This window comes from Danio rerio, chromosome 21, assembly GCF_049306965.1.
Source record: "Danio rerio strain Tuebingen ecotype United States chromosome 21, GRCz12tu, whole genome shotgun sequence".
Taxonomy (NCBI): Eukaryota; Metazoa; Chordata; class Actinopteri; order Cypriniformes; family Danionidae; genus Danio; species Danio rerio.
This window is the reverse complement of record NC_133196.1, coordinates 33,029,550-33,048,166: the sequence shown is the minus strand read 5'-3', so window position 1 is coordinate 33,048,166 and position 18,617 is coordinate 33,029,550. Positions and strand designations below refer to the sequence as shown.

General features: G+C 36.5%; 1 long non-coding RNA gene across 2 annotated transcripts in view; it reads left to right on the top strand.

The window, feature by feature from the left end:
* The first annotated feature begins 797 nt into the window (after positions 1 to 797).
* The window catches only part of LOC137488827 (uncharacterized), a 37,386-nt gene continuing 19,566 nt past the window's right edge, over positions 798 to 18,617 (top strand). The window contains exon 1 of one of the 2 annotated variants that reach the window (XR_012397240.1): positions 798 to 1,062. This is a non-coding gene — a long non-coding RNA (uncharacterized lncRNA). The remainder of the gene's footprint in view (positions 1,063 to 18,617) is intronic. The other variant, XR_012397241.1, reaches the window with a different exon arrangement.

Genomic DNA, 18,617 nt, shown 5'->3' with positions numbered 1-18,617 from the left:
AACTTCGGTACAGCTTAAAGTGACATTTAAAGGCTTAACTAGGTTAATTAGGTTAACAAGGCAGGTTAGGCTAATTAGGCAAGTTATTGTATAATGATGGTTTTCTCTGTAGACTTTGGAAAATAAATATAGCTTAAAGGGGCTAATAATTTTTTTACTGTGAAAATGTACTTGCTCTGTTAAACTTAATTTGGGAACAAACCATCTTTATACAATGACTCGCCTATAATTACACTAACCTGCCTAGTTAATCTAATTAACCTAGTTAAGCCTTTAAATGTCACTTTAAGCTGTATAGAAGTGTCTTGAGAAATATCTAGTCAAAAATTGACTGTCATCATGGCCAAGATAAAATAAATCAGTTATTAGAAATGAATTATTAAAATTATTATTTTAGAATTGTTTTGAAGAAAATCTTTCCATGAAACAGAAATAAATAATAAACAGGGGGCTAATAATTCTGACTTCAACTGTATGTTCATTTTACTGGTGTGGTACATGTGATTTTCAAAATCAAAAAATTTTCTTTTGGATGATCAAAGAAAAATAAAACGTTGACTTTTCTGTTTTATAAAAATATTAAACTGATCTAAAAGGGTCTACTAAAGAATTTTCAAAAAAAAAAAAAATAATAATACCAATTTGATTAAATTTTGTAATATAATAATGTAATATTGCTATAGTATGGTGTATGTAACTGCAAGTGTTTTAATGTAAAAAATACAAATAGGTGATCTATACTTACTTATACTAAAAATGATAAGTAATACTAAATATTATTAAAGTTATTAAACGTTGACTAACAATAAAAAATAACCATAGCTAATTAGTATTTTGGCCCTCCTTTAATAGAGACTTTTAATTTGTCTTCAAATGATTTTCTTGTTAGCTACAGGCGCTTGATGGTTTGGCATATAAACTGTTACAATCAATTTAAGTGGATTTCAACAGAAAATGTTTGTATATCGAGAGTTCGACAATATCACTAACGTTTTGTGGCGGAAGCTAAAAGTCAGGGGGGCCTATGTGTGCACGTGCTTGCTAAGAGTCAAACATCAAAAGGTAAGCTTAAGTTTTATTGTTACCTTTAATAATTGTAAACTATAGCGCCATGATCGATGAAAAAATCATGGTAATAATGTATAATAATCATTGTTTTGCTCATATAAGAACTCAGTATATTTCTCCACACGGTGGCAGTATTGACTTTCCAGAAACGGTCATAACGTTAGCGGTTACCAAAACCGGGCGACCAAACTTTCCATAGCCTACTCCTCACGGACTTTAATTATATAAAAACAGGCTAAACACCCCACGCTATTATCGCATATTTATTTTAAACTCTTAAATGAAACATAATATGGCCATAAGTACAGTAGGGCCTCTTTGTTTGCTGAGGCAACACAGTCTGTTAGGTGTTGAAACTGATCAACAGTCTTTTTCATTTCACAAGGCCCAGTGTGGTGTTGACATCTTAAATATTTAATACCGAAATGCTCGTACTCCCATGATGTTTGTTGTATTTTGGCACATATTACACCCAAATCTTGTATAAAAGCACAAGAGAGGGGTTTCAGTCCCTCAGTTGGACAAAAGCAGAAAGCGGGATGGTTGATGCTTGACACTCCATTTGAGTTATCACTTGCATGACAAATATATGGACGACATTGACAAGGTTGTTTTGCTCAGGGATATTGGATTATACAAGTTTTTCTTGAATCCTAAGGGACCAGGACTGATATTACACCAGAACAAAGGAGTAACTGTACTTCTGTAGGTGAACATTTGTGCTGGAAGAACGACTTATTTCGCAGTAGTCGTGAAATATGAAGAGGATTTCTGTTTGGATTTGTAGATAATGTGTGGTTTTGATGCTGGAGATTCTAATCGATGCACTTGTTATCATGAATCTGAGTAACCTGACACAAGCTGAATTGCTTAAAATGGATGATAAGTCAAGAGTCACTGAAACTGCATTAACGCGTAAAGAGCAGATGTGATAAGGCCATGGAAAAGGGGCCACGTGTTCGCCTGTTTACTGCCAACAATGGGACAGGGTCTAACATGAGTCACCTGTGTTAAGGGGGATGGGGATACAGCCAGTGCCATGAGTTTACCAAACAAGGCTTTAAGTTCAGCTATGTTTTAGTGTACACACTTCAAAGTGTGCTCAGTGCTTAATATGGGTGCTGGAGGATAAACAAACTGAAGGAACTGGAAATAAAATTCAGCAATTAATTTTCGGAGTGTGCTGCTGTTTAACTGCACTAGCACTAGTTAGGGGTTTTTGCTCTGGTAAGCATCGCTATGCTGTCTGTACTAAAAGTGTTAAAGTTCAACACAAAACTCTCAATGACAGAACTCGATGTCAGTGCTACGGGAAAAAATGTTACCTCAGATCAGGTTATATGTGGATATAGTTGTAATTTTCACATGCTGGACAAAATGAATGAGTTGATCAATTGAAAGCAGAAAATTATTTAGACTTAAGATTAGGAGTACTTATTTTAAAAACAAAACAATTAATAAAAATAAAATAAAAATAAAAAAAACAGCCCAAACTGGTATAACTGGTAGCATAATTTAGCAACTCAAATGCAATTCATGCTCGCAATGTGCTTTTTTGCACCGGCAATAAGCCCTCAAATATTTAGATAAATTGACTCACATTTGTTTCAGAGTCAGTCTATGTTTATCTTTGTTACATTTATATGTTGTAGTAAAAAACTCATCCCACAGTGTTTGTACCATTGACACAAATGGACTGTATTTCTCTGTAAGTATATTTGCAAAACTAATTTGGTGAATAATACAATTTACAAATCAATAACTTCCAGAACTAAGCAGAGATGCTGGGAATTTTGAGATTCCACTTAAAGGGATTATTCGCTCAAAAATGAAAACCGAAAACAACTTCGCTTGTTCCAAACCTTTACTTACTCCCCTCCCAGGGGCGTTTATATTGAAGCTGATATTTAATTAGGGTTGGGTCGATAAATGATGACATTGTCCATCGCCAATGGCCAATAGACATCATGATGCTGAGCCAGCATGGCAATCCTCCAGCCTGCCCTCATCGTAAACCCGTTCACAAAAAATACTTAGGCCCTGTTTACACTAATACGTCTTAGTTTTAAAATTACATTTTAGAATGAAAACGAAAACGAAAATGAAATTCACATCCACACTGGCATTTTATCTAGTATTTCTGAACAGCCCTCCGCACTATACCGTCCACACACACAAACACACACACACATACATACACAGTCATGCGCACCTCTGAGCTCCAGGAAGTCAGCAGGTGCTTTGAGCCGAAACCCCAGAGAGCAGGGCACGTCGGACAGTTTATCAAGGATGTACCGCTGGATCACGTCTCACTAAACTTGATATTTAATTAATCATGTCTCTATCTAACGACTCTTCTGTCTTTTGAATCTATAAGGGAATGTGTCACAGCTTCAATCTTTTACTTTCACACTTGTAGTAATTAGTAACTTTAGCAAAAACCTCAGATACTGTTGGTTGGTTGCTGTTGGTTGGTTCCTTTTTTACCAACCAAGTTTGCCGACACCAAGTTTAACGACACAGATCACTCTGCCTATTCATGCCAAAGTCCAGCAGTAAAAGTGATTGACAAATGGTAATTTGCGTGTAACTTATCTTTATTTATTTATGATTTGGTTATGGGTAAAACAAAGACCTTGCGGGTCAGGTAGTTGAAACGACAGGCTACAAATAATTAATTTCTTATAAATTAATTAATTATTCATAAATGATGCCATCGTCCATCATGATTTTTTACATTAGACATTGTACGATGCCAAATTGGTCAATATCGCCCAACCCTACATTTAATCGTACCATGTTGGTCTTTCGTAGCATCTAATTTTTACAAGGTGGGTTGTTAGCCCTATGCTTACCCCCAACTTGGAGGACTAGGACATACACACATACACTATGGACAATTTCATCTATTTATTTTCTTTTCAGCTTAGTCCCTTTATTAATCTGGGGTTGCCACAGCAGAATGAACCACCAACTTATCCAGCATATGTTTTACACAGCGAATGCCCTTCCAGCTGCAACCCATCTCTGAGAAACATCCTCACACACTTATTCACACACATACACTACGGACTATTTAACCCACCCAATTCACCCATATCACATGTTTTTGGGCTTGTGGGAGGGAACCAGAGCACCTGGAAGAAACCCACGTGAATACTGGGAGAACATGCAAACTCCACACAGAAATGCCAACTGGCCCAGATGGAGCTTGAACCAGAGACCTTCTTGTTGTAAGGTGACAGCGCTATCGACTATGGTTGTCGCGATACCATTAATCCATGTTACAATACTATAGCAGCTGAATTATCACGATACCAAGTAGTATTGCGATACTGTAATTCATAACTCAAATTATAAATAAAATGGCCAGAAATACTATATTTTATATGTTTTATTATGTTATAGAACGAATATAATTTATGAATTTTTTGATTTTGTAGATAACTGACCAACAAAAAATACATTCAAATAAAGATACAAATTATACCAAATGAAATTTGTTACAGAAACAGCACTTTTCAAACACAATCAGGTTATATGAAGTGGGTGAACATTGTTTCAATTTTTCCTGTTGCTATTTTGGCTTTTTCATCTATTGTTTTTCCCCAAGTCTCATCAGGTAACTATCCAAAGTACTTCAAAATTTAACTTTGTGAGTCATTCTTTTTAAGAGATTGTCGTGGTTGTTGTAGCTAATGAATCATAATGACAAGAACGTGCAACCTTAAAGGGCTCCACAGTTAGCAATGACCTTATAACTACAAAACACTAGTATTGCTGCACTAAAAATAGGGCTGCACAATATATTGTTTCAGCATCGATATCGCAATGTGTGAGTCTGCAATAGTCGTACCACAGGGATTACAGTTGACAGACATTACAGATAAATACATTGTGGAGTCATTTCAAACTTTAACCTGATGGAGTATACACTAACCTGCACATTTTTCAGACACGAGATGGTGCCAAACAGTCAAAAACACAAAACTGACAGAAACTAAACCAGCTGATGGAGTATACACTAGCCCAGTGTTTCTCCACCATGTTCTTGGAGGACCACCAACACTGCATGTTTTTGATGTTACTGCTGATGATCTGATGATCTGTATTAGGTGTGTTTGGTTAAAGAAACATGGAAAATCTGCAAAGCTGCTGGTCCTCCAGGAGCGTGGTTGAGAAACACTGCACAAACCTGCAAATTATTTACACACAAGATGGCACCAGTCAAAATGCACAGTGTGACAATCAGATAGGTATGAATATGTAATATAAGTAAATAAATGTAAACTAATAAATTTAGCGTTAGACTGAAAGTTTATTATTTGCATGTGCTTTTAGGGTCTGACTATAAGAATTTCGAACATACATAAACATTTGAGTACAATAAATTCAACGTTTTTAGCTTGAAGGTTAAAATAGTTTAGTGTTATTTTTATTATTATTATAATACATTGATTATTTCATTGCTGCTGATTCTTTCATTGATTGTTTATTTGCATCTTTAGTCTGTGGCATTTAATAGGGATGTCAAGATCAGTTTTTTCGCCCTTGAGTCGAGTCATTGAATTTTGAGTACCGATACAGAAACCCGATCCGATACTTCGATAATACATAAAAAAGAATAAAGAAGAGCGAAGAAACAGATCCAGGATTTCTTATTTTTTATTTAATTCACCTAATTTTAACATTCAACAAATCTGTTAACAAACAGAGCACTTCTGTAAGGAAGCTTGAACAATCAAGTAATTAATAACATCAATTCTTCACTTTTCGATTTTAGTGCAACTGTACCGATTTCGCATGTGTATGGACGATGATAGGTGTTAACGGTGTTCCGTACACGACTTTCTATTTTTAAGCACAATTGTTGGACGTAGCAAACTTACTGAATTTTCTCAGAAACATATAGTAGGAAGATCTCTGTTGTGCTTGGGGTTGAAAGAGTGAGAAGTAAAGAATACACAGATATATAGTTTGCCTACAAACCGTAAGTATTTATTCTGAGATTAGCAGTAAAAGATAATCTGTACAGAAAATCGTTGTGTATGGAATATGGTTATTCTACGTTAATATAAAAACAAATAACTCTTCAACTTTTAATACCGGCAGGCAATCCCCAAGTTTACATATCTTAGAGTTTGCTGTGGCAATGTTGACCTACAGACTGCAGTCATACTTGCGTTTTCTTCTTCAAGCTGCTTTTGTATTCTACTTTGCATTTAGTGTCTCTGCGACAAAGGGATGTCATGCCCCATGCATTGCTTTTTCGGTGTGATAAAAAGGGCTATCTGTGCCACCGGATAACTATTGATGTGTTATTATATATACACACAGTATGTCACAAAAGTGAGTACACTTCTCCCATTTCTGCAAATATTTATTTATAACTTTTCATAGGACAACACTGCAGAAATGACTCTTTGTGTTTAAAGTGTTTATAGCAGTGTTCATTTATTGTCCTCTCAAAATAACTACAAATACAGCCAATAATAGCTGAACCCCTGGCAACAAAAGTGAGTACTCCCCTAAGTGAAAATGTCAAAATTGAGCACAATTAGTCATTTTTCTTCCCCTGTGTCATGTAACTCATAAGTGTTACACTGTCTCGGGTATCCACAGATAGCAGGTGAGTTAAATTTGGTATAAAAGCTCTTCCACTCTCTCAACCAGGCCACTGAAAGTTCAACATTGCCCCTCATGGCATACAACTCTCAGAAGACCTGAAAAACAAATTGTTGCCTTACATAAAGATGGCCTAGACTATAAAACGATAGCCAACACTCTGAAACTGTGCTGCAGCACAGTGGCCCTGACCATTCAGTGCTTTAAGAGGACAGGTTCTTCCCAGAACAGGCCTCGCAATGGTCAGCCAAAGAAGCTGCGTGCACGTTCTCTGCATCACATCCAAAGATTGTCTTTGAAAAACAGACGGATGAGTGCTTTCAGCATTGCTGCAGAGATTGAAAATATGGGAGGTCAGCCTGTCAGTCCTCAGACCGTATGCCGCACACTGCATTAAATTACACTCATAAATATATATTAGACTTCAACTTCATGATAAATACAGGGTTTATGTACATTCTATAATATTTTAGAAAATTATACACATACATGTATGTATTTATGTACGTATGTATATATACCTACCCATACATAAACATAACCATACATACCTAAATACAGTTGAAATCAGAATTATAAAACCTCTTTTTGATTTTTTTTCTTTTTTAAATATTTCCCAAATGATATTTAACAGAGCAAGGAAATTTTCACAGTATGTCTGATAATATTTTTTTTTCTGGCAAAAGTCTTATTTGTTTTATTTCGACTAGAATAAAAGCAGTTTTTAATATTTTAAATGTATTCAGGGTTCGCAGTCTAATACTAAAATAAGCTACTATATTAACTATATAGTATATGGTAACTACAAACGACTAGTTAAGCCTTTAAATGTCACTAAGCTGAATGGAAATGTCTAAAATATTATTTACTGAAATTAGAATTAGAAAATGAAAATTAGAAATGAGTTATTAAAACGATTATGTTTAGAAATGTGTTGAAAAAAATCTTCTTTCCATTAAACAGAAATTTGCGAAAAACATAAACAGGGGGGCTAATAATTCAGGCGGTTTAATAAGTCTAACTTTAACTGTACATATACATACGTGTACGTATACATCCACACACACATAGTAATAAACTAAATAAAGTTAGTAGAAATCCACACAGAGTATCAGAGATTCAGGTTGTAGCACATTAATTTCTATTATTGTATTCTTTTTTATATATTTCCCAAATGATGTTTAACAGAGCAAGGAAATTTTCACAGTATTTTCTATAATATTTTTTTCTGGAGAAAGTCTTATTTGTTTTATTTTGGCTAAACAAAAGTTTTTAATAAAAAAAATTAAGGTCAATTTTAGGGTCAATATTATTTGCCCCTTAAGCAAAAAAATGTTTTGATTATCTACAGAACAAACTATCATTGTACAATGACTTTCCTAATAACCCTAACCTGCTTAATTAAGACTTTAAATATAATTTTAACCTGAATGCTAGTATCATGAAACATCTAGTGAAATATGATGTACTGTCATCATGGCAAAGATAAAATAAATCAGTTATTAGAAATGAGTTATTAAAACTATTATGTTTAGAAATAACTGGAAAAAAAATCTTCTTTCTGTGAAACAGAAATTGAGGCAAAATTGTATAAAGAGCTTTTGAGTCCAGGGTTTCATATTTAGGTTTATAGCTTAATTTGCTTCGATGCAAAGTTATTTCAAAGCACAGAAACAAACAGACACACTGACATTGGCCCTAAACATGAACAATCTACAATCTACAGTTGGTGCTCCTCCACACCCTTTGTCTATCATTTTTGTGTTTATCTTTATCTCGCACCCATATCTCCACACATTTTCCTCTTTTTTTTTTTCTTTTTCGTTCTATCATTTCACTGTTGACATGTTCAACGTACCAAGCTGGCTGTTTGAGATGGAAATGCTGGATGATGCAGGTCCCGGCTCATCTCCTTTTCTCAGTATCGTAGCCATAATGTCTTTTTTTTCTTCCAGGGCTTGGCACTGTCCTAGGACATGTTTAGGGTGTCAACATTGCACCTGCTGCCTGCCGTCCCCTCTGCTCCAGCAGCACGCGCCGCCCGCGACACCCCCTCACCTCTCACCCACTTCACCCCGCTTCACCCTGCCAGCTATAACCGCTTTAGCTCTTATATCACTCTTACCAATCAACTCATCCCACTTTCTGAACTACTGGTACTTGAGTTCTTGTGTGGCCCGTCTTTCTCTTTCTCTCTCATTCTGGGACAGTTTCTATTTCAGCAGGTGCTGGTGATAAAGCAGGTGTAGCAGGAGATTTACTGATTTCATGGTATTCTGTTGAGCAATAAGTGTGGGGCGTGGCCACGTGAGGCAGGTAAAGCCTGCACCCACTGACTCCTGACAGCCGATGCTAATGGTGCTGTCAACAACAGAGACAGAGGTTCAGATGTCCAGAACCACATTGTAAAAAAATTTGGGTTCCACATAATTCCTTTATGCTGTCCTAACACAAATCGATTAAGTTAACTTTAACGTTTTTACAAATTTAAGTGGATTGAACAAAAAACTATTTAGTTGTTCCCCAAAAAACCATAAGAATTGTGTGGTGTCATTTTAAATAAGTAGTTTGAACAAGGAGCAAAAGTGCAGAGACGCTTCTACTATCTAAAAATGCTGGGTTTTTGCAAGCCAAAGTTGGGGGAAAATATGGCCAAACCCAATTTTTTGTTTATTCAATATATAACTCAATTTCAACACTCAAACAAAAATGTTTCATTGGATTTACTAAAACAATTTGCAAGCAATTTAAATGGGCCGAATGAAAACAAATCAATTAAATTTAGTAATCTTCACCTTAACTTGTTTGTTTAAATTCAACCGATATAAATTGGTTGCAAACACTTCCCTTAATCCTTATGTACTGTTGTTTTCATCCACTCTGGGGTGATTTTGAGTATTAAATTAGCCATAAGGTTTTCTGTGTTTCAGCTAGCAGAATGATTTTTGATGACAAATCTGATTTTGACACATATTTTGAGAAATTGCTTTGAATTTAAAAACAAAAAACAAATTTACTACCCTTTTTTTATGTTTGGGGTGAAAAAATCCACTAAATTAAACTGTAAAAATGCCTGAGATTAAGGATTTTCCCCCCAATTTTTTATGCCTAAATCTGTTAATCAACCTTAATCCCGATCAAAACTACTAAATTGTTTAGAAAATGACAGGATTTTTACTCTTTAATTGGCAAATTCACAAAAGATGTCACTAATTTGGTGAAATAAAACATAATATGACGTATTGTCAATATTAAAAAGTAATTATGGACTGGATTGTTTTTTTACTTTTTTATCACAGTCTTGGACATGTGAAACAGTGTTGATGCATTGTTTCTGATTGATTTTCATTTTCTTTTCTGCCTAATTTACTGTTGGCGGCTGTTTTTGCCCTTTCTATTATAACCCAATTTTTTTGATTGCAAAACCGTGACACATATAAACATGCATTTTTGATTGTGGTCTTGTGACACTGCATGAAGTTTTCAGTTGAAACTACACACAGTAGTTTTCAAGGATTTGGAGTTATGATCGTTTTTTGTTTTTGTTCATCCACCAAAGCTGGATTTATTTTTTATTAAAACACAGTAAATTAGAAATATTTAAATTTTACAATTTATTGTGTTTTAAATGATCTGTTGCCTATGTTGGCAAAGCATAAATTATTGATAAACAGTCCTTATTTGGTGACCAAAAATGATGAGGGATGAAAATGTGCAGCTTAATATTTCGTGGAGAACGAGTAAATTCATGTAATACTTATTCACCATTAAACATAATCGATTTAATAAAAACAACAAAGCTATTTTGATCAAACAATTTTTAACATTCGGATAGTATTGTGCAAAAGGAGATACAACTACTGATAGTGTCGGTGGGAATGAGATTCATTCATTTTCCTTCAGCTTAAGTCATTATTTATTAAGGGTTGCCACAGCAGAATGAAACACCACCTATTCCAGCATATGTTTTACGCAGCGGATGTCCAACCAGCCACAACCCACTTCTGGGAAACACCCATACAATCATTCACACACGCTTATACACTCTGGCCAATTTAGTTTATTCAATTCACCTATAGCACATGTCTTTGGACTGTGGGGGAAACCAAAGCACCTGGAGGAAACCTACGCAAACACAGGGAGAACATGCAAACTCCACACAGAAATGCCAAGTGGCCCTGCCGGGACTCGAACCAGCGACCTTCTTGCTGTGAGGAGCCAATGCTAACCACTGAGCCACCATGCCACCCCCACAATAAGATTCTAATAGTTACTGTTAAATAAAGCTTTTAGTTCCTGTTAATTCGTAGTGCATTAACTAATGTTACCAAGCAATTGTATTTCAATAATGCACTATTGAATGTTGAATAATAAATGCTAGACAGGAATTGTCCACCCAGGAGAAAAAAAAAATCTAAACAGGCATCTAAGCAGCTCTGGCTAAACTATTGTAAACATCAGTCCTCACTATTCACCAGGGACTATGCCTGCCTAATTATATTGTAGCAATATTATACTGCAATGTCCCTGTTCAATAAACTTACAACTACTACTAATTAATTTGTTATAATATGAGCAATTCCATGCACATGTCAACCTTGCCATGAAAAAAAAGTTTTTACCAAAATACAGAAACCATTTCTGGGTTATTTGTGTGAGCAAGTATTTTACAGTACTTTAGAAATACTCAAAAATGTGTCTGTCAATGTTGTCTAACTTTTCTATTTGATTTATTAAAGTCACACAAGTGGCAATTTCACATCTGTTACATCCATAACGGAGAGATGTCACATCCATAACAACCCTTTTTTCTCATAAATATTCCAAAGAATTTTTGTTTATAGTGAGCCAACTCTTAATCTTTTGATTAGCAGTTTGCAATAGCATTTTGATATACTTTTGGCTTGTGCAGGTTAATTCACAGAATTTCCACAATGTTGTATACTGTAAACCTGCAGACTTTTTTTTTGTCACATCTATAACGTGTTTATTTCCCTCATTTAAAGTATAAAACATGTTTACAGATTAATATTTCTGATCTCATAACTCTGTGGTCAGATGTTTTGGAAAATATAAACAAAAGTATCAATATAATGTTAACATATACTTTCTTGTGAATTGATGTTTTGAGTTTTTACTGCAATTGTCACATCCATTACGCTGGAATTGCTCATATGTATTATTATAAGTATTTCATGCAATACAAAAAATATCAATTTCTAGTTCATGACACAGGAAGATTTAAACTTAAGACTCATATAATTTTCAAGCAAATAAATAAAATGCATTGGTATTTATCAACCTTGAAAAAATGTTTAAAAAGCCTATCCTCAAACTAACATAGCGCGTGCTTCAAAGCTTTCTAGCAAGATCAGAGGTGTAAAGTAACTAATTACAACTACTTGAATTACTGTAATTAAGTATTTTTTCTCAGGAATTGTAATTTACTAAGTAGTTTTAAAGATGTGTACTTTTACTTTCCCTTGAGTACATTTTAAGTGGTGTATCTGTACTTTTAGTCCACTACTTTCCTTCAACCTTTAAACTTTATTTTTTGTGATTCCTATGCACATAGAAGGTAAATCACATCATAATGAACTACTACAAGACATGGGTGATTTATAATTGCAGCAAACAGTTTGGAATCATCAAAAAAGTCCGAAAAGATAAAATCAAAGATAAAAATATATAAAATCTTTACTTGCATTGATCCAGAGACTGTTTAGATGCATGTCACTGATGAGAAGATAAGGAATGTTGATGACCAAAGTGGCATTAAACACTCAGCAGGCACAGGATGTCAACATGAAGTCAGATTGACTTTATACCCCAACATCGTGGGGACGTTGCATTTTGTTTGAAAATGAAAATCAGGTTGACGTCAGAACGCAACGTCAGGTCGACGTCAATATCCAACATCCAACCTAAAATCAACCAAATATCAACATCTAATGATGTTACAGCTTGATGTTGTGTGGATGTTACCACTATGACGTCTATCAGATGTTGGATTTTGGTTGTCATTCCTGATGAATAAATGTCAGTATTTGACGTCAATATGATGTTGGTTTAAGAAGTTGGCTTGACATTGGATTTTGGTCACTTCCAACACAACCTAAAATCAACCAAATATCAACATTATTTTTCGTCGTTAATAGACATCAAAGTAAGATCGTAATTAGATACTGGCTAGACATTGAATTTATGTCCCTTACATAACAACCTAAATCTAACTCAATATTAACGTCTTATGGCATTATGTGTCTGCTAGGCAATAACTGAATTAAATTGCACTACAGAAAGTTACATTTACATACATCCACAAACGAAATGTAAACGCATCAGCTTTCACAGCATAATACTCACTACTCTTGAGTACTTTTGAAAGGTCTACTTTTTACTCATGCTTTGAGTAATATTTACAACATACTTTTACTCTACGTGCACCACATATTTAGGCAAGTAATAGTACTTTTACTTGAGTATGATTTTTCAGTACTCTTTCCACCTCTGAGTAAGATATATTACAAGGCTCAACAATATGGACTGCCTGATGGCTCCGGGGCCAGCACGAGAGATGCTTGGGACAGTAGACAGGATCATTACTAACCCAATCGGGGCAGTGCTGCCTTGTCACCAAAATTTCATTTGCCTGTGACTATTTGTCACTTGCATGCTTTTTAAGTTTGTGCTTTTAAGCCTTTAAATGCTACATTCTCTGTGATTTTGTAAACACCGTATTGCTTTTTGGTTTCTCTTATCTGATCAGATGTGTTAAACATGCTATTTTTTTTTTTTTTTGCCGTAACCTGAAAACAACCAGTACAGTAAAGTGACGGCAACATCAAATTACAAGGCTAAAAGGTGGTGTTTGTTTCTTAGCCTTGGAAGCAGACATTTATGTTGGTTTAACACGACGGAAAAAAATGAAGTGATGTTTTGCACAATTTGCCATCAGTATGACAAGCTGTCCACCTTTTAATAATGCTCTTTTAATAATTTCGAATGGCAATAAAATACCTGCAAATTATCATTCTGCTCTTTTTGTTTGCATAACACTTAATTTTGCTCATTATACATTTATTAACATTTTTAAATATTTAAATTCTAGATTCACAGACATTTTATTTGACACATTATTTAAAATATGTGGCTTAAAATAGCTATTAACTTCTCTCTTTTTTTTTTTTTCTTGTTGGGCCAGTGAAAATTTTGCTAGGGCAAGTAAAAATCTAAATCATTGGCCCGATTGGACCAGTAGAAAAATCCTTAAGCGTTGAACCCTGTACATGATTTGTTGTGTTAAACCTGATTTTCGTAATCCTTGATGAAAATAGCAATAGCACTGTCCTCTGATGCCACCAAGAAGAATCGCCAAAGACTTCACAGTTCATGACATAATGACGCAGTTTTAAAGCAGCAGTCACTTGCACTGGGAAAGTAGAAGACTTATAAAAAAAGCTGTAAAAACATCAACATCAAATCTCAGGACCAGTCTACTTTTGGCACAAGGTTTTGTCAGTCTGAGTCAGTATTTGAGAATTAAACAATGTGTTATCTCAGCTTAAATTGCCCATTGTAATGACAAAACTATTTACATAAATGAGAGAATAGAAAATGGCTGTTTATCAGAAAGATCAGAGGACAGTGAATTGCCATGTTTGAACACTTCATGAGCATTCTTCATAGCTGCTATTAGCATTAAGACGTCATGTCAGGCTTCAGAAAACCAGCTCCTCGAGAGCTCCAGCTTGACCTCTATTTGCATAACAGTGACATTTTTGTTTGTGTTCCAGAGCTTTTGTTTGCAGAGCGAGTGCGCGTTTCAGGTTATTGGGGTGTCAGTGTACCATCAGGACAGCCTTGGGGCGCCCGATATGGCTTGTGAGGGCATGTTTTCCCACCTCTGACAGATCCGCAGTTCATAAACTCCCGTCAAAGCCTGTCATTCAGTTCACACTTGAGTGCACCGTCAACGCCTACTGGAAATCTAACGGGTTGAACGGTGACAAATGACGAACATCTGATGACTGGGATACTGCGTGTTCCAGGAGAAATTAAAAACAAATTAATGTCATCCTGCTTTCACACCTGTTTCTGCTCGCTTGTCACTTTTGCTGTCAGTGATGAATGGCTTTTATGGAAATCCTTCACACCGGCATGCAAAGCACAGCTCTTCTCTTTTGAATATTAACCTTTATATCTTGTTTAAAATCGGGGGATGAGTTTTACTGTGTGTATGAGCCCGGCTGGATTGAGTGAATCCCCAAAAATTGTGCTAAGAAAGGAAATAAGTAAAACCCGTCAACCAAAACATGAATGAATGAAAGAAAACATGATTTAAAAAAAAAAACTGCTTAACTTTTTTTGTAGCCTGCACCTTCATTAAAAATCCACATTTGCATAATACATCACCTCACTATCCTTCGGCTCAGTGCCTAATTTATTGAGCATGAACCCCCAATTACACTGGCATATGTTTTATGCAGAGAATGCCCTTAGAATCGTAACCCAATACTGGGAAACACCCATACTCTCTCTCATTCAAACATGCACACACACTATGAAATTTTGTTTCACTCAATTCACCAGTGTTGGGTAAGTTACTTTAAAAAAGGAATAGATTAAAAATACTGGTTACTACTAGAAAATTGTAATTTGATTACTTTACTAATTACTTCATCTAAAAAGCAATCAGATTCCTAATTACTTTACTTTGAAGTTACTTTTAAAACATCTAAAATATAACTATAAATATACAGAATAAACTGCAGCCATTAAATTTGCACTGAAAAACTTTACAATGGATTGATCACAGCAGCTTGACATTCAAAAGACTTAAAGAGTTCACCCAAAACTTAGAATTCTCTCATCATTCACTGTTTCCAATCCTGTTTGCCTTTTTAAGAAGACATTAAGAATACTGGATTCCTGTAACCACTGACATCCATAGTATGAAAAAGTACTGCAGTTTTTGGGTGTTCTGTGTTTGTCTGATGTAATTAGTCTACATAAATGTGTATATTCCAAAGTATGAAGCTGATCAGTCAGTTCTTGTCAGGTGACTTGCGGTTTTCAACTGAGTGCGCATGGCAAATGTGAGCACGCAATATGTGCTCCCAATATGTGCGTGCACTCAAAAGATGCAATATGTGAACAGACCCATAGTCTGTTACGCTTTTCTTTACATTCAGAATGTTCCTTCACTCCTGATCCTGCACAAAAATTGGGCCACCGTGTTTTTGGGCGCCAGTGTGTTCTCCTTGGTGACAAGCATTTTCGTAGAATGCTTTCTGTTCTAGTGCTGAACAAGTTGCAGGTGAAGTTAAAAGCAGTCGAATGTTCTTTAGAGGCTGGACATAGACTGTATTTCACAGCAATATTTAGTTTTTATGCTCAATGAAATCAAAGTATTGTCTGAATTTACATTTGAAGAAACAACCACTCTCGACAGCAACCATTTCAGTTTGCGTTCTCCAGCAATTTAAAAGCGCATGTTTATTGACTGATGTTGCAGCGGTAAACGTGATTTAAAAGAAGCATTTTCGTCACCGTCACTGATGGGGGCGAGAGGACGCCGCCCTCTCTATTCAGCCGCCCTAGACACGTCTCTAACTGAGGCCGTGGGTGTTGAGGGTAGTGTTGCGGACGCCACCCTCTCTATTCTGCCACCCTAGACGCGGATATAACTAAGGGTGTGGGTGGTGAGGGTGGTGTCGCGGATGCCGCCTTAGACACAGATATAACTGAGGGCCAGAGAGGTGAGGGGAGTGTCGGGGACGCCGCCCTCTCTATTCTGCCGCCCTAGGCAGCCGCCAAGGTCGCCTCTATGGACGCGCCGGCCCTGGAGACAGGGAAATGGAGACTCATCCACACAAGATGATACAAACAAAACCCAAAATGCAGTGTATTCACTGGCAAGAGGGGCTTGGACCAGGGCTTAAACTAAAGGTAACTAAATTCAAAAGCAGATAATGAGGAAAACTGAACAAAGGAACACAAAACAGAGCTGACAGACAACAGTTCTTCTGACAAGTTTTATTAAGAGGAAGGGACAGAGTTTTTGTAAGAGTGCATGGAACAGGTGAAGAAGATGGAATCAGACATGACCAGGGTAGTGGATTCATTGAAAGGAGCAGGAGGAAGAGGACAGAGACCCAGATGACAGAACAATGGGCTATGATGGACTCGAGAGACGAAGGATGCCAGAGTACAGGACAGGTTGATAACAGCTGGGGGCTGCCTGACATTGGCTGCCTGAAACCACCTACTACTCAGTAGGTCCTGCCTTTGAATTTAAACGTACTACTCAGCCACTAGAAAAGTACGTTCTATACAGTATGAATGTAAGAAGTATGAATGGAACTCGGACGTACTACATCTCCCATTTTGTCATGATCACATGACCTACTTGAGTCAGTTGCGTCGATTCACTCCCATTCATGAATTCTCTCGCGGTCCATCATGGGATAGCGCTGCATGCATGGGATGCACACTACAGAATCTCGCTGGAAGTAGTAAGTCACCTGGGTACTTCTCGCATACTGATTTTAGAATTCTATAAATTCAGACGTACTACTTGACTCGCATACTGATTTTAGCATACTGTAAAGTATGGAAGTATGCCGTTTCGGACGCTGCCAAAGGCTCAATTAAATTAACTAAATTAGGCCTAGAGATGAGGAACTGGTAGATGAAGAGCTGAGTGAAGCTGACCAACCCTGTACCTGGAGATCTGCCTTCCTGCAGATTTCAGTTGAAACCCATATCAAACACACCTGTCTGTAATTATCAAGTGCTATTTAGGTCCTAATTGATTGGTTCAGGTGTGATTGATTGGGGTTGGAGCTGAACTCTGCTGGAAGGCAGATCTCCAGGAACAGAGTTGAGCACCCCTGCACTAGAAAGTCAGAGTTGGATGGAATCAGCAGGTGCACTGGAGAGTCCCCAGATAGCATACAAATGTGGGCCATTTTAAAAAGTTATGAAGCACTGGTGGTCTTCTTTCGGCCCAGACAAAGTGAACATGAGCCTGGAGTGGCCCATCTAAACAATAGGAAAAGGGTTCCAAAGTTTCCAATTGATATATGGGCCATTTAATGCAAATATTTGGCACTTATGGCAAAATGTAATCTGAATGTGAACCTAATGCGGGCCATATGGTAAATGGTAAATTTGGCCCAAAAGACAGAACAATTGTGGGCCACAGTTGACAAAATTATGGCATAGTCATTAACGGTAATCTTGGTCTAAACCCAAAGTGGCTTACATGTGCAGGTGCAAATGTGGCCCAGTTATTATAAATATGTTAGGCCACTTTTGGGAAATATTTGTCACGGTAAGCTCTGGCTAATGTTGCTGTGAGCCTAAAGGGGCCCAAATGTGATATAACAACATTTGGCAAATATTCGGCACAGTTAACTCTGGCTATGTGGGTCAGAAGTAAGTGATCTGGGCCAAAATAAAAGCAAACTGTGGCCCATAAAAGGGTCAGTTCTGGTTCATTTGGTTGAGTTCTGGCTGATATGTGGTATTGTTATGGCTTAATTGTGGCCCAGATGAATGGCCAAAATTTATGTAACCTTTCAGTTTTTAGTTGCAAATGGTGTCATGTTGTTTCCCAGTACTGGGTTGCGGCTGGAAGGACATACGCTGCGTAAAACATATGCTGGAATAGTTGGCAGTTCATTCTGCTGTGGCGACCTCTGAAATAGAGACGAAGCCTAAGGAAAAGGAATGAATGGTGTCATGTTGAGCATATCTTTTAAGCTAATAGTGAACATTTTTATTCACATCAGTAGAATTTCAGCAGCTCTTAATTGTTTATTTTTTATTCTTGAACACCTGACCTTGACACAGTTGAACAGAGAAATAGTGGAAATAAACAGCAGAAGATTTCCACAGCGAAGAGAGCCCAGCTATTA